Raw genomic sequence first — 16,901 nt, 5'->3', positions numbered from 1 at the left:
CTTTATCACACCTCAGCTAATCTGTTTGTCTGGGGTGTTAGGGAAGACGATAGATGCCCCAAGTGCAATTCCGGCCTGCAGACCTTTTGCACATGTTTTACCACTGTGACATGCTAGCCCCAAACTGCAAGGAAATTATGAATTTCTGGGAGGGGCTTCTACATCTTAAAATCAATCTATCCCGTACCCTGATGTTATTAGGTACAGATGATAAGCTGAAGCTGAGGAAAGAAGCAGAAGCTCTGGTTTTTATCTCAGTGGCGGTACTCCGGATTCTTATTTCCACTGGTTGGAAGGACACCACAGCTCCATCCTTTCAAATGTGGCTCGCCAGAATGTTGGGAATGCACAATATAGAGTCATGTTTGTATGGTCATAAGGGTAAAAAAACTCAGGAAATGGGCAGGAATATCTGGGCACCATTCGAAAGCTGGAGGGACTCAAGACTTAAAAAAAAAATAATTACATTTATGTATTAACTGTAGGAATTTTAACCCCTCTGCAGCTTTTAGCTAAGAATTGATGCTTATGTTTTATATGCTTTTACCATCTGACTCGGGCTTTTATAAGTCATGTATTTCTTAAATATGAATGATAACGCTTGTCTTTTTATGGAATAATGAATTTGAATATATATTTTCTTTGTACCAGGAATTCTCAATAAAGATTATTTAAAAAAAAAAGCAAAAAAATATGAACGGCCGACGAGCCTCTGTCTGTCAAAGAATGGAAGGGCTGGGGAACTGTCATTCATCTCACTGCTAAGCAGAAACATGTCATGCTTCATCCTCCATCAGTGGTACAAAAGGGGGTGGTGATGGACAGAGCATCTGAATCAAACACTCACACCCAGTCAAAAGATCTGGGTTTAATCCATCACCGTTCTTTAGCCCACTCTGCCACCCCAGTTCAGACATGGCTATATGCAAATCAGTCTGACCCTGTGCCTCATGGGAACAGTCCAGCCCGAACTGCCAAGCCATGTCTTCCCTGGACCGGAAACAAGCTTCCGAGGACCGGTTTCTGGCATTCCAGCCGTCTTCAGCCCGGCTTGCTTGAATCCAGTGGCAAAGTGAGCAAGGGACTCACGTCTGAGCATACCCTGTCACACTTATGGTGGCCAAAAGTGGTACAAAAGGGGTGGTGATGGACGGAGCATCTGAATCAATCAAACACTCACACCCAGTCAAAAGATCTGGGTTTAATCCATCACTGTTCTGTAGCCCACTCTGCCACTCCAGTTCAGACATGGCTATATGCAAATCAGTCTGACCCTGTGCCTCATGGGAACAGTCCAGCCCGAACTGGCAAGCCATGTCTTCCCTGGACTGGAAACAAGCTTCCGAGGACCGGTTTCTGGCATTCCAGCCATCTTCAGCCCGGTTTGCTTGAATCCAGTGGCAAAGTGAGCAAGGGACTCACGTCTGAGCATACCCTGCCACACTTATGGCGGCCAAAAGTGGTACAAAAGGGGGTGGTGATGGACGTTTTTGCATTTGTCACCCCGAGTGGGATGGGTATGCTCAGACGTGAGTCCCATGCTCTCCACACCACTGGAGTCAAGCTATCCAGGCTGATGAAGGCTGATAGCCAGAAACCGGTCCTTGGATGCTTGATTCCGGTCCAGGAAAGACATAGCTTGGCAGTTCGGGCTGGACTGTTCCCATGAGGCACAGGGTCAAGGCTGATTTGCATATAGCCATGTCTGACCTGGGGTGGTGTGGAGTGCTAAAAACAATGGATTTAGGCCCAGATCTCTGTACTGGGGTAAATGTATGACATTGTTCTGCATTCTGTCCATCAATTGTCTTTGCATTTGTCACCCCGAGTGGGATGGGTATGCTCAGACAAGAGTCCCATGCTCTCCACACCACTGGAGTCAAGCTATTCAGGCTGATAGCCAGAAACCGGTCCTTGGATGCTTGATTCCGGTCCAGGAAAGACATGGCTTGGCAGTTCGGGCTGGACTGTTCCCATGAGGCACAGGGTCAAGGCTGATTTGCATATAGCCATGTCTGAACTGGGGAGGTGTGGAGTGCTACAAAACGATGGATTTAGGCCCAGATCTCTGTACTGGGATGAATGTATGACATTGTTCTGCATTCTGTCCATCAACTGTTGTTTTTGCATTCACCCTCACTCAGGCCTCTGATTTTGACCAACATCGCTTAGAACACTGGGACTTTAGAGCCCATCCATTTAATGAGAAAAACAAAACTACAAGTCTCATAAGCAATAGTGGTGGAAGGGGTCACACATGACCTGGGGCAACATCCGATTCAGCACATCCAGTTCCATTTTTAAGTATTTGACACAATATTGAATTTATAACCTTTGTTTTTTATGGTCATGAGTTACCAGAATACTAAAAATGTGTCTTTTATTTTCAGGGTCAATTAAGTGATGGTCACCAGCTTGGAAGCTCAGTTAATTCTTCAGTATTTGTCATTGATCTCCATGTGTGGCTGGTTTGGGTCTGCCCCCTGCATCGTTCCCGATAACTTGCACAGGTAGGGAGCTTGTCACAGCAACATGATAACCCCATACTCGTCTGTAAGAAGTGCGATTTGAGGCAGGTATCCGATCATTTTTGTGAAACAAGGAAGGGCCAATATCTGCTACGTACATTTGTTAAAATATAACAGTCAAATCACAGTATACTGATCCGGAGGTTGAGTCCCAGCGACTTTATCTGTAACTGAACACAGACACCCTAGGAAGCATGTGCTTTTAAGGCAAGTTGCGTTCACTCACCTGAAGGTGACATGCTTCATCACTTGGCTATACTCCTCACCAGGCGGGCGCTACAATGCCTGGCGGGCACCACAAGAGGGCACTTTGTCGGAGATCTTTTATTAAGTATGACGGATGAGCATAGTAGGACAGATGATGTTGTGTCATAAGATGTGAGATTGGTGAAGTCTGAATATAAGATCAACTATCGACCAGTTGCCACAATATAGTTAATGTGATCTTCCTGGTGCATGTTGAGATTAAAAACAGTGGCAGAGAAATTGAGGCACTAATGGCCCCTATCACTGTGTGAAAGTATCGATCACCTATGGACCTGCTGGTGAGCTGGGGTCTATACTTCAGGTCAACGTTTTTCATGCCTTGTGTAGTCATGGAGCAATCTGTTGGCATTTCATCAGGACCAAATATGGGAAAATGGGTAAATGTGACCTAATCTTCTCCACAGCGTGAGGAGCTCTGTAACTCAAAGCCCTGCACCGTGCATAGGTGGTAAGGTGCCTATTACCATCTTACTACCACAGGTGAGCGCTGTCTAACAGAGTGCACTAGATACGGTAACCCTCACAAAATTCAGGACAAACTAACCTATCCAATAGCGAGGACGCTGCATCAGAGGGCAACTGGTTTGAAAAGCACATGCTTCCTAGGGTGTTCAGTTAGAGATAATGTCTGTGGGACTGAACCTCCGGAACAGTATACTGTGAGTTGATTTAAATGAAGAATGTGTACACTGGCCTGTAATTTTCCGCATCATCTCTTATGATTTGTAAAATAAAACACAACACACCTGGAGGCCAACAAATCTATCATACATTTAATGCAAAAATAGCAAAAGGCCAAGCAAACTAACAAGTGACAATTGTCTTTGCAATGGACGAGAGCATCCACCCTAAAGCAAGTTGGAGTATATAATGCTAATGCTACACAATGCGTTTTTATACACTTTTCTCCTAATACAAGTCAATGAAACATGAACACGTGATAGAAACAGTTACTGAAACAACACTAATGAGTAGAAGGCAGGATCTTCTCTCGAGAGAAATGTGTGGAGTCCGTGAGGTGCAGATCAAAGATACACAGACAAGCTGCAGAATTCACTGTTTCTGGAAATAACACTTGCTTGCCAATATTCAATTCACTACAAGATGCAGGAAAATGTGAAGATGGAAATGACTAAATAATATGCTTCTGGGCCCTAATAGAATCATGTAACTTTGGAGGCATAGTAGGGCCAACAGACACATCAAATTAATATAACAATATTGTAATTTGGTAATGCAATATATCAATGCACGTTGTGGCAATCATGTGTAACCAATTATCGGTATTAAAGAAACCAGTATATCCAGTTATGCTTTCTCAATTCCTTCTTCCTAGAGGCCACCACTGCTGCTATCCAGCCGTATTCAGCAGTGCCTCCTGTGACCTGGAATCCTGCATTTAATCAATACCAAAGGTCGTCAATGCTTCTAGCCAACTCCGGTCACTGGTGCCACTCGCACCCCCACCACCCTTGGGCCTGTTATTCTTTTAGCCAGCTCCAGTCAGTAGTGGCGCCTTGGACCTGTATGTAAGCCTACTAGCCAGCGCCTGTTAGTACTGCCCCCTGTGACCTGTTATCATTCTAGCCAACTTGAGTCATTAGTAGCACCTTGGGACTAGTGATCATACTAACCAGCTTCAGGCAGTATTGGCTCCCTGAGACCTATTATCCTACTAAGTAACTCCAGTCAGTATTGACCCCTGTACCTTAAATCCTGCAAATATTCAAAACCAGAGGTCAACTCTACTGCCAACCAGTTTCAGTCAATATTGACGTGTATTGTTACCCTGCCTGTAATGAATACCAGAGGCCAGCGTTGTTGCTAGCCAGCTCCAGTCACCAGTGCCCATCACATATTATCCTCAATAGGACCAACGCCCAAGGCCTGTGCAGCTGCTAACCTGCTCTAGTCAGTAGTGACCTCCCACACTTGTTATTCTGCATATAATCAGCAAGGCTTCGGCCATAATAACACTCACCCCACATCCTTATGGTATATTAGCAATGTAATTTATTTACATCACACGGTAGGTACCGCACTATTTAACACGATCCCAAAAACAAAGAAAATCAAAACTTGCCTAACTGTTCAGCACTCCATTGTGTCAAAAATGACCAAATCACACCAAGCACTATAGCCTGCCACATCACATGGCACACTCAGCCACAACATGATAAGATACCACGGGCAGGGATTTGGGGCCATTAATCCTCTGTTCCGGGCATGTGTGCTGTAGATGCACATGCTTTTCATACTCCTGCCATCTTGTGTTCGGTCTGGATGTTTGCAGGTTGTTTTTCTTTGAAGAAGTCTTTCCAATCACGAGGTAAGGTGACTCCACCTTTCGGTGATAGTGCGCATGGGCATCGACTCCATTGTTAGATTGTTTTTTACCCCAAACGGGTTCGGATATATATTGCTGCACTCCAAAACCGCTCTTTGGGTTCCCCGCAGTCCACTCTACCCTCAACGGTATTGTTTCAGTACCCGTTTCCCTGTTCTCCGCGTTTCAAATAGATCGACAAACTCTACATTTTCGATAGAAAACCTCGTGGGCAACCGTCGGGCCTTGCTGCGTAGGGCCAGCCATCTGCAAATGGAACGGCCTCCATTCCATTTCTGTCCTGGGTGCCACGCCAAGTACCCTCGCACCGACCTACATCAAGTTTGTAACTTGTGCCTCTCTCCGGAGCACAAGAAGGAAGACTGTGATGCTTGTAAGTCGTTTCGGTCCAAAAGGACTCTACCCGATCATCAGGCTCGATGACGAGAGAGGCAGCGCCAAAGCATTCAACACACTCTGGATATCTTCTGGGAAGAATCTGACCAAGACGAGATAGAAGCGGCCGCCGAAGAAGAAGAGGCCCATCTCTATGCCAGAGCGCAATCGTTGGGGCATGCTGGGGCAGCCATGTGATTGTAATTCTATCTCATGCCAGTTCCAAAGGCGACTGACCAAATGCATAGGTTATCTAGCGCCCTTCTGGTATCTAAAGAGGCCTAATAAACAGCATTTGGGTGTCAGCTCAATACTTAGTTGTGTGGCATGAACCATTTCTTCGACAGCTAGTTGCCAGAAGGAGTGTATTTCATCGCAGGACCATGGTTAATGTAAGAAATCAGACCCCAAAGTGTTGCAGCGCAAACATATATCTCGGCAAGACCTTCGATGAAGGTGTTGTGGCATTAAGTAGGTTCTTTGCAGAAAATAATAATGTATCAGTCAGAAATGGGCATTAGTAGAAACCATGCATATTAGTTCATAGGCCCGCTGCCAGTCTTGATCTTCCATCGGAATGTCAAAGTCTAAATTCCAGGCCTCTCGGGCCCGTGTGTAGTGCCTACTGTATCTGACCGCAATGTTCTGTAAAGATGCATAATTAGGTGTCTACACGCTCCATACGTTAGCAGTATCTCAAGGGTTCAGTATGCGGCAGAGCTGTCGGATAGCATGGCCAGGTGTGCTCAGTTACGTCTGCCAAGCCCGCATGTTGTAAAAATTGCCCCTGGCTTAGGCCAAACTCATTGCGGGCATGTTTAAAGGAGATAAGTCTCATCTGGGTATAATTCACCCTATTGCTCCCATCCCCCTCCCTCCATGCCTGGAAGGACATACTGAGTGCCATCTGCCTGATTGGTTTTAATATCCAGATTGGGAGCTCCCTATTGAATGGTGCGCGCTTAAGTACTCTCACTACAAACCATTGCCATACTCTGGCCGTCTGCCGCACAATATATGGAGTATCTCTTGGTGTTCTCGATTCCTCCATTAACAGCTCTGGAAGACAACCAGCGTCCACCATTCCCGCCAAGAGCCGCCTTTCCCAACTAGGGTCTGTGTTGAGCCATCGAGCTGCGTGTTGCCATTGAACGGCATAATATTAGGGGTCCAAATGTGGGATCTCCAATACCCCGCTGCATAAGTCCTGGTCAGTGTGGTCAAAGCCACTCTGCTATGTGTAATGGCCTTGTTGAAAGATTCAACAAGACCATGAAGAGCATGATCGGTGGACTCCATGAACAAATCCAAAGAAGATGGGATGTCTTACTTCCATGCCCGCTTTTTGCCTATTGGGAAGGGCCATAGAAGGGAGTGGGGTCCTCCTTATTTTAGCTTCTGTTTGGGTTTCCTGTCGGAACCACTGTGCCTTGTGAATCAGGGATTGGAGAAACCTCTTGTTGAACCTTAGCAGATATAGTGGACTATGTGCTTGGCTTTTGCTCCAGGATGTATGAGGATGAATGAGTACGTGGAAAAAGCAAGCAAAAACGTTGCGGCCAGCCTAGAGCTCCAGAAGCTCTGGTAATGCCAAAAGGCTGCTATGGTTGAGTTCCAGCCAGGGCACATGGTGTGGGTTTTGGGTCCTGTGGCTCCTAGGACTCTGAAAGGTAAGTGGAGTGGACCCTACCCTATCCTAGAAAGAAAAGGGGCGGTCACCTACCTGGTAGACCATGGCTCTGACAGGAATCATAAGAGGGTTGTCCACGTCAACCGCTTTACATCCTACTATGACAAGGCAGATGTGACCATGCTCATGGTTCCAGATGAGGATCAGGAGGCAAAGAGTGAACCTGTCCCTGACCTGTCCAACAATCCAAAAGATGGGTCTGTTGAAGGTGTGGTCTTGTCAGACACTCTACCTGCACATCAGGAGACTGATTGCAGGCAAGTCCTAAATCAGTTTGCTGAGCTCTTATTTTTGATATCTAGCCAGACTAGCTGGTGTATCCATGATGTAGACGCTGATGAAAGACTACCTGTCGAGAATAAAACATACAAGTCAACTGAACATGTGAAAGAGACCATCAAAGCTGAAGTAAGCATGAGGCTGGAATTGGGAGTTCTAAAGCCTTCTGAGAGCCCCTGGACCTGCCCAGTTGTCTTAATCCCCAAGCCTCATAACCAGGATGGTAAGAAAGAAATGAGGTTTTGTGTGGACTATTGGGGCATAAATGCTGTGACCAAAAGCAATGCATACCAAATTCCATGGGCAGATGAACGTATTGACAGGTTGGGAATAGCCAAGTATCTGAGTATGTTTGATCTCACATCAGAGTACTGGCTGATAGGTCTGACGACTGCCGGAGCAAAATAAATATCTGTATTTTCAACTCCAGATGGGTATTGTCAGTTCACTGTAATGCCCTTTGGATTGAAAAATGCTCCTGCCACTTTTCAAAGGTTGGTGAACTAAGCCCTTGCTTGATTGGAATCCTTGTGGGCAGCATATCTACACAACATTTCTGTCTTTAGCTCCACCTGGCAGGATCACCTGATCCACCTTAGGAAAGTACTGGAAGCTCTGAGAAGTGCAGGCCTCATTATCAAGGCATGCAAGTGACAGATAGGGCAAGGAAATCCCCAGGGAGCAGCATTGAACTGCCATTTAGATGGATGCCTTTGCTGTGGTTTGGTCGCTTGAGAAATTTAGGTCAAACCTGTTTGGCTCTCACTTCCTAGTTCAAACCTACCACAGGCCTCTCCGATGGTTAATGCAAATGAAAGGTGGAAATCCCAAACGGCTAAAGTAGTCCATCTCCCTACAGGGAATAGACTTTGAAGTGAAACAGAGACCTGGGACTGCCAATGCAGATGGACTTTCCAGATTGTCCCATTTAGACGGTGTTAAATGTTATGTTATGTTAAAAATACTTATAAAGCGCGCGCACACCACAAGGTTTCATGGCGCTGTGGACAAGGGAGTCCTGCCGCTAAGTGATTAATTCATTAGCCTGGCGAAAGAGCCAGGTTTTTAAGAGTTTCAAAAATTGAGGATATGATATCATTGATCTAATGTCCTGAGGGAGAGTATTCCAAAATTGAGGGGCCAGGACCGCAAATCTTAGTCCCCTCAATTTCAGCGTATAAAAGACGAAGTAGCTAGGGTATTCAAATGGGAAGACCTAAGATCCCGAGTGTGGATATATCTCTGGACCCGAGTAGATGCAGACAATGGGTAGTTGCCACTTTAATACCTTGTTCAAGTCATTAGATATGGTACAAACTCCAGCCAATCAGGTGAAAGCACCCTCTGGAATCTTCTCCTCAGAGGCTCAGGCTCTCAGATTTTCTACTGCACGTCGTGTGAAGGGAGCCTTCCTGAGCTCTGCTCAGTATTTCTACCTTTTCCATTCAGAAACTCTTCAGAATATATTCACTGCTTTGTCTACTACAAAGAGGTCACTCATCAGACACTGTGAGTCTTGTGGGAAATTCCGGCGTCATTCCGAAGACCCCCACAAAAAGTGTATCCGGCGTCATTCCGAAGACCCCCACAAAAAGTGTATCTACTGCATCCTCCCTGAACATCAGGTGAGAGATTGTAAAATCTGCAGGACTTTTCCTCGAGAGACTTTAAGAGACAGAGAGGGACGTCTACTTCTATGGTTACAGAAACTCAAGACCAAGGATAATCCCTTATCAGATGTTGAGAGTGATTCCCCTCTCAGGACTGTCATCCCTAAGAAGAGGGCTTGTGAGGCGGAGATTCTATCTGCTAAGGCTAAGGTGCTCAAGAAACACCACACCTCTATTCATGTAGGCCTGACTACCTCCTCTAAAAGGGCTCCTGCTTCTTCTAAGGGACCACTCGTGCCCTCTACGCCTCCGAGATCTGCCTCTTAGTCTCAGGCGTCTTAGTCTATTCCTGCAACAAATTTGCCTAAAAAATGGGTTCCTCGTTGACGATGACTTCCGTCGCTTCTGCTACAACGACAACTTCCACCTTCTCTTCTCCTCAACCTACAATGATTATGTCGTCAGTGTCCTCTCCCTCGACGTTTGTCATGATGTCGGTGAAGCCTCACTCGTCTGCCACCTGAAGTACCGAAATTTTCACTTACCCCTAAAAGAATTATACTTACAATTACCAAATATCATTCATCAATAATCAGTCGATTGGCAGTGTAGAAAGTTCAAGCGTTTATTAAACAAATAATACTCTGCCAGAGGAGCTCCCAACGACCTCACACCCCGAGGTCCGCCGAGAGACTGCTGGCACATTGTCGGGTCAATACATATATACTATCACAATTTGCAACCGTTGCCTAAGATGGAAAAGTACAAGTTGGTACAGGAGGTGGCAAGAGATATGCTCATATATGGCATACCCAGCTTCCACCTAAGCTCAGTATAGCAAGGTCACGCTGGTCGACTCCCTTCTGGTAGTTTCGGTGAGAGTCCGCACAGCGCTTGCAAGAATGTGCTTATCTGGCCGGCCCCCTCCTACAACCTTGACGGGCCCAAAAGCAGAAGCAGCTGCTTGCTACATGTTAAGCTATTTCTCATGAGAACGGGGAGACGTGAAAATGCAGCGCCATGGAGGTTTGAGAAAACCGTATTACGGGTTGGCTAGTACAAAATGGCGTCGGTCCTGTTTGAGTGAAGCTAACCTATTCACAAGGAGGAACTAGAGTACGATTTTCATAAAAGAGGACAGAGTATAACTAAACGAGGGTCTGGTGCCATAGAAACGTACATAACATGCTAATTAGCTAGGTCACGCTGAGTACTGACTAAGAAACTACAATCTATGTCCCCGTATAAGGCCTAATTGAATTCCTATTCCTCAAACCCTACTTTTAGCGTGATAAAGCTAATAACAGAGGACACTAATCGTCGAAGAGATCTTCGTTGATTGCCATAAGTTCGTGGACCTCCTGCTGGAGCATCTGAGCTTTGGTGGGGGTCACAGAAGGGGTAACAGCCACTGTTAGTCTAGATGCACAATAAGAGCAGCACGCAGGACCGCACTGTAGACAGAGACAGCAGACAAAAAGGACACCTGCCGCTCCTCCCAAAATCAGTAATACCTTCCAACCCCAAGTACATAGTAGACCCCAAAACCACCCTGACAGGGACCAGGACACATTTTCCACATGCATCTCTGCTGCTATGCGATGGAGCTTCTGAATGGCCAAATGAACCTTAGGGGCGGAGTCTGGAATGTAAACGCAGCAAGAGCTGCTGATCACTCGGCATGCACCACCGCGATCAGCTAAGAAAACGTCCAAAACCATATGGTTTTGGAGCGCAACCAGTCTGGTCGCCTGAAGCTCAACTGTAACATTGGTCATAATATAAGTAGTGATGTTAATGACATTTTCTACTATTCTAGACAACCTTCTTATTTCTCTGCTATTAAAGATCGGTCCCCAGAATGGGACCAAGCCTTTGCTGAAATCTGTGAACTGCTGCAAGGAGGTGTCGGTCTGATCAACTTCTGTTGCTATGAGCTGCCTACGTTGCCTATTGGGTACTGCTCTCGTTGAGTGTAACTGATGTGTTCTATGATAGTCGGATGGTGCTATGTATACAGGCGGGTACAAGAAAGACAGATAGCAGTGCCCAGCCCAACCACGGGGTAACCAAGTGTAAGCATTTTCTCCGCATACGAAATACACATTGGGTGGCGTCAACAAAGGAGGACTGCTAAGGATTTTCATACGATAGGTATAATTACAAACACTGTCACCAACCTGTACATGCCCCATCCCCTGTACACAGAAATCAGAGGAAGTATTTAAAATAGGAATAGGTACAATGCGTTCGCTTGTAACATTTCGATCAACAAAAAGCTGGAAATACTGAGAAGAATTAAATTGGTTAAAATCATAGAGTTCATCCTGTAACCAAGTACTATTCCAAATCCACATATACCTGTTCATACAAGCCTGAGGATCTAAAGATCCCCGTCCCCCATTACCTTGTGGGTTAAAACCCTGATGTTCCTCAATGTATGCCAAAATCATATTATAGTCTTTCTCAGTATAAGTGTACTGCCTGTGGTTTTCTATATAATGATTGTACATGGCAGAAAACAATTTGAACCAGGCTTCACAGCTCCCTAAATAGGAGAGAGGTAGTGAGAGGAACAGATCATGATTGTGCACCACAGAAGGCAGAAGTCCACAAACCCAGCAGTCAGTGGTGTTGGTGGAGCTGTGTGTTTGGTGAAGCATTTCTACAAATACATTTTTCGCATAGGTCTGGCGATGTCGTTCTTTGTGGGGTGCTAAGGTATACATAAAATGCTCAGGGGGAGCAACAGTCAACATCATCATTGATTGCATCGGGTGCCTAAGTATATGAAAACACCCATAAAAATTGCTAAAATAACTGCTATTGTAACTACGAAAGCTATTTTCACACGCATGGTCCAAGTAGTAAACATTGGTTCGTAAAAAGGCAAATATCTAGGAGCAAAAGGGAGTTCCTCCTCAAGTACAATACGACCAAAAGGGTACATTCCTTGCTAAAAGTCCAAAAGAGCTAAGCTGGGCCAAAACAACCTTCCTGCAGAGGGTTCTTCTCCCTGTGTCCGTCAAAGCCTCACAGGCAGACTTATATGCACATCCAACGACGCCCCACGATGCAGATCCTCCGAAATAAATTTTTACTCAAACAACCTGGCCAGTTGACAAGAACAGAGTCTTTCTTTCTGAACAGAGCACAATATCAATATTCCAGCTCTCAACGAGTTCAGTCCAGTGTCCCGCTCAGTACCACAGATTAGAATCTAGCAAGCCCTACTTTTTTCCAAGTTTTTCCTTATCTCCTAACAGTGTCATCTGAGGTACTGTGATGTTTTCTTGGCCGCAGGTTGTATCGGACATGACCGGGCACTTCCTGATCAGAGAATAACAAAGGGGAAGGTGCAATACCTTCATCAGAACCGCTGCCAACCAGATCATCACGGACAGGGCCAGGGGCGATTGCTGATTCTCCAGGGACTGCCCCGTCCGGCTCTATCTCTCCTTCAGCTCCAATTTCACGAGCATCAGAGAACGGCAACAGCTCTCTCACCCTCTTGGGTAAGGATTCCATCAGTGTGTCGCCGGTCGTGTGGAAGTGGAAAGGGAATTCTTTTTAGGTGCGATACATGGATCCAGTGTCGTTTTCCGTCCACCATCACTGCCGTCCGTGTGGCCAAGAGTATCTGATGTGGCTCAGACCATCTCGGAGCCAGGCTGGAGTCCCGATCGTATTTCTTAACCAACACCCACTGGCCACGTTCCAAGCGATGTCCGGGGCCCTCTGGCAGGGGTTGCAGTACAGACGCTACCTGCTGATGAACAGAACGAAGGACTTTAGTCAGACTATACAGGTAATCAATCAAAATAGGATATTCAACATCAGTAAATGATCTTGGTCTAGGCACGCCCCACACATTAGCGGGTCGCCCAAACACTATCTCTTAGGGAGACAAGCCAGAGCGTGAATGAGGGGTAACCCGTAGGGACATAAGAGCTAATGGGAGGGTGTCAGGCCATTTTAAACCAGTGCTCTCTTGTATTTTTGCCATCTTTAATTTCAGTACTCCGTTATATTTTTCAACTAATCCTGCTGACTGGGGGTGCCTAGCCGTATGAAACTTTTGTTTTATCTGGAGCCCATTGCATATACATTGCACAAGGGCCCCATGGAAATGCCCGCCGTTATCAGACCAGATCAAGCGAGGCAATCCGAAGCGTTGGATAAACTCCTTTATAAGGGCTTTCGCGGTGGCTAGGGCAGTATTTTCTTTCGTAGGGTACGCCTCAACCCATTTGCTAAAGGCGCATACCACCACCAATACATATTTCAAGTTATTGACGCGCTCCATATGGATGTAGTCCATCTGGAGTACCTCAAAAGGCAATGTCGGGGGTGCAAAATTCCCACTTAAAACAGGTTCTCCTTTACCCGGGTTATGTTGCAGACAAATCATGCAATATTGAACAAGATGTATAGCTGGTCTCTGTATATTGGGGTTATTCCAAACTGGATCCAACAAGGCACAAATGCCCTTAGCTCCAACGTGAGCTGGTCCATGGGCCATAGTAACGACAGCCTGTACCATAGCATTGGGCAGCAAACATCGCTGCTTATCTGTCCCACCTAACAGTTAAGTTCATCCAATCTTCCTACTTCCTGGTCCCATCTGTCTAACTCCACTGAAGTTGCTTCTTTCTGAATTTCTCACACACTTTCAATAGCATTATCAAACAGGTCGGAATCCTCCACCCACTTTGCAGAGGAGCTCACATACATGGAAGACACCATGGATTGGTCTGTTTGTTTAGCTACCTGGTCTGCAAAAGCATTGCCTTCTCCCACTTCATCCACCACTGCCTTATGTGCACTACGTTTTACAATTGCTACTTTCTTAGGAAGAGTCAAGGCTGTAAGTAATCGTAACACCAAGGGTCCATTCTGTATCTTCTGACCATGTGAGGTGAAAAATGCCCTTTCCCTCCATAACCTCCCAAAACTATGGGCCACGCCAAAGGCATACTGGCTGTCCGTGAATATGTTGACCTCTAATCCCTCACTCAAATCGCAGGCTCGTAGTGAAGCCATCAACTCAGCAGCTTGGGCTGATCGATGGGGTATTCGGAATGTTTCAACTACTGTTTTTAGAGTTGTAATTGCGTATGCAGCTGTCGTTGTGCCATCTGCTAATTTGAAACAAGAACCGTCCACATACAATTCCCCTTGGGGGTCAGATAAGGGAACGTCTGTGAGATCGATTCTTCCCTTCGTTTTCTCTTCTATCCTGAAAATACAATCTTGGACATCATTCGCCTGTTCCCCCGAAGGGAGGGGTAACTGTAGCCGGATTCAATGTGGCACAACGCTTAATGGTCACATGTGGAGCAAACAAAGTCAATTCATAACCTGTGAGGTTTAGACATCCTGATGGATTGTAACACTCACCTGGTGCACTCAGGTTCGATTGCAAATGTCTCCACTGCCAATCGATCTGTTCTTCCGGGTTTCACCCGTAGGATTCCGGCGAGGGGCCACTAGCAGCTGAGGCTTCTCCCGATCGGAAAAGCGGAGCAACCATTTTTCTTTCTTTGGTCAGTCCACCCTCCCGACCGAGAACACCCCTCTTAATGTCCCCTTATTTTCCAGATACGGAGGGGGACCCCAACGCGGAGTCCCGGCAGAGTCGCCAACTGAAGTACCGAAATTTTCACTTACCCCTAAAAGAATTATACTTACAATTACCAAATATCATTCGGACGGGGCAAGATGGCCGCGGACCGATCCACTGAGTGAGAGGCTGCTTTTTCTCTCCCCTCTCTTGGAGTGAACATCAGAGATATGCAGATGCAGGCGAGAGGTTTCAAGTGCACAGTTGCTGAGTAAAACTGGGAATAAAGGAGTCGCTACTGTAACCCTCTTACAGTTGGGACAGACGATCCATAATCGAGTTGCCTTGGTAGAGCGGCTACTAAAGTTTATTGCCAGTTACCTTAGGGCCGAGGTAGTGGCTGAAGACATAAGGGAAGCGCTACTTCCAGAACTTCCAGAACGCGAGAGCAAGCAGAGTATGCCCTCGCAGATTACGACGAGAAAGCAAACCGCCAGAACCAAGAATCTGGATACAGATGCCGGGATGGACTCAGCCGCCAAGAAAAGAGAGCTGAGAAAAAGAGAAAAGGAGCGCTAGGCTGAGTTGAAAGCCGAGCAGAGAGCGGAGCGCCGGGCAATTGCAGCAGCTGCCAATGCAGGTCGCGCGGAGAAAAAAGCACACAGAGCGGAGGCAGCGGAGAAAGTGACGGCGTCAAAGGAATCAACACCCAGAGCAGGAAGAGCTGCTCTGAGGCAGCCTACCTTGGTCGAATCCTTTGGCAGGGAGACATCCACAGACAGAAACAGGACCCCAACCCCAGCTGATGCAGTGCTTAACAAGACGCCATCGCCATCACCACGAGATGCGGCTCCCGGAGAGACAGAGAAGGAGGTGGCAGAGTCAGAACAAGTCGGGTCAGCGCAAGTGCCGAGGGAAGCCGGGTCCAGCATAGACGATCACAGGGCGGAGGGCGTTACAGAGCCAGACGCAGAGGCACTGTTAATTGGCCCTAGTATCCAGACGGAGACCGAATCCGGTAAGGATCTGCCTGATTCTGTGAAGATAAGAGTGGAAGGGGAAAATGCAGGACTGGAGGGGGGAATCCCAGTAAAAACATTGGTGAACACAGTTTCAAATCAAGGCAAGAATACAGGTGATTTAAATGGGGCGAAGGAGTCTGAGGGTAACATGACTGAGCATAATAATCAGAATAACAGTGGAGCAGGATCTGGCACTTCAGGAGAAAACGCTTTTATTAATATTAATATTAATAGTGCACCGCTGACAGACAATTCCGCCATTACCTCAGGGCTCAATCAAATCTCAGAAATTACAGCTGCAGCTGATTCAGCAGACACCCCTAACAGCATCACTCCTCAAGAAGACAAAGTAGATAAGGTACATGAGCAGAGGAGGCTTGAAGGGAGGGGTAAGGCTCCAGCATTGACAGTGGGGGCAGCAGACACATTACCGAGTTTACTACCAGGGACTCCAGGAGACGACATCTTCTTCTCTCTGAATGAGGAAACTGTTGAAATAGGCAAGACAACGGAAGCACATAAAAAGAAGGGGGACCTACTCGACTCTGAAATAACTGATTTAGATGGAAGCACAGAAGAGTCGGAGGTATCTTCCTCAGATCAGGGAACCGAGACGGACACCGAGTCAGAGACAGGTCAGACAGGTCACACAGGGCACACTCAGTCTTCCACGGATGATAGTGTTCAGAAGCAGACAGTTGTAAGAAGGAAGCAACAGAATATTAGGAAAATGAAAAGAAGATGCAGTACCAGACCTACTGAGATGTGGTAAATATAATTTACCGTACAAGTTTTTCCGTATAATTACAGACAGGTAAAAGAATAGCTCAATCAAATGAGAGGCAGAGTCCGTGGTGTCTGAGTCATACGGGCTTTAATCAGGATGGCTCGAGCCATGGAAATCAATTCCATCAATACAAGGGGTCGGGGGTATATGCAATGATGGCAAAAAGATGTCAACGATTTATTAACAGTACATGACATATATAGTAAAACTGTACAATGGCGATGGATACAGTAGGCGTGACAAGTGATAAGAACACATGTGCGTAGCAGAAAGGCGTATACAAAGGTGTGCACGGAGATGTGTGCTGGAAACGTCACAGAAACGTGTCATAAGTGGGTGGATACATAGAGGATTCTGCAGAGTCAGCAGGAAGTGCGGATGCGCGCGCAACTAGCATGACGTGACATAGACGTGTAACTGGGGAGAACTTTAA

At 46.4% G+C, this 16,901-nt stretch overlaps 1 long non-coding RNA gene and 1 pseudogene across 1 annotated transcript in view; one reads left to right on the top strand and one right to left on the bottom strand.

The window, feature by feature from the left end:
• LOC147737491 (uncharacterized) overlaps positions 1 to 16,901 on the top strand; it is a 73,114-nt gene that overhangs the window by 26,566 nt on the left and 29,647 nt on the right. The gene's annotated exons all lie outside the window — the stretch shown is intronic.
• LOC147737492 (uncharacterized) lies at positions 10,410 to 12,046 on the bottom strand (annotated as a pseudogene).

This window comes from Lissotriton vulgaris, chromosome 1_1 (genome assembly GCF_964263255.1).
Source record: "Lissotriton vulgaris chromosome 1_1, aLisVul1.2, whole genome shotgun sequence".
Taxonomy (NCBI): Eukaryota; Metazoa; Chordata; class Amphibia; order Caudata; family Salamandridae; genus Lissotriton; species Lissotriton vulgaris.
Note: the sequence above shows the minus strand (reverse complement) of the source record. Positions and strands in the feature narration are given on the sequence as shown.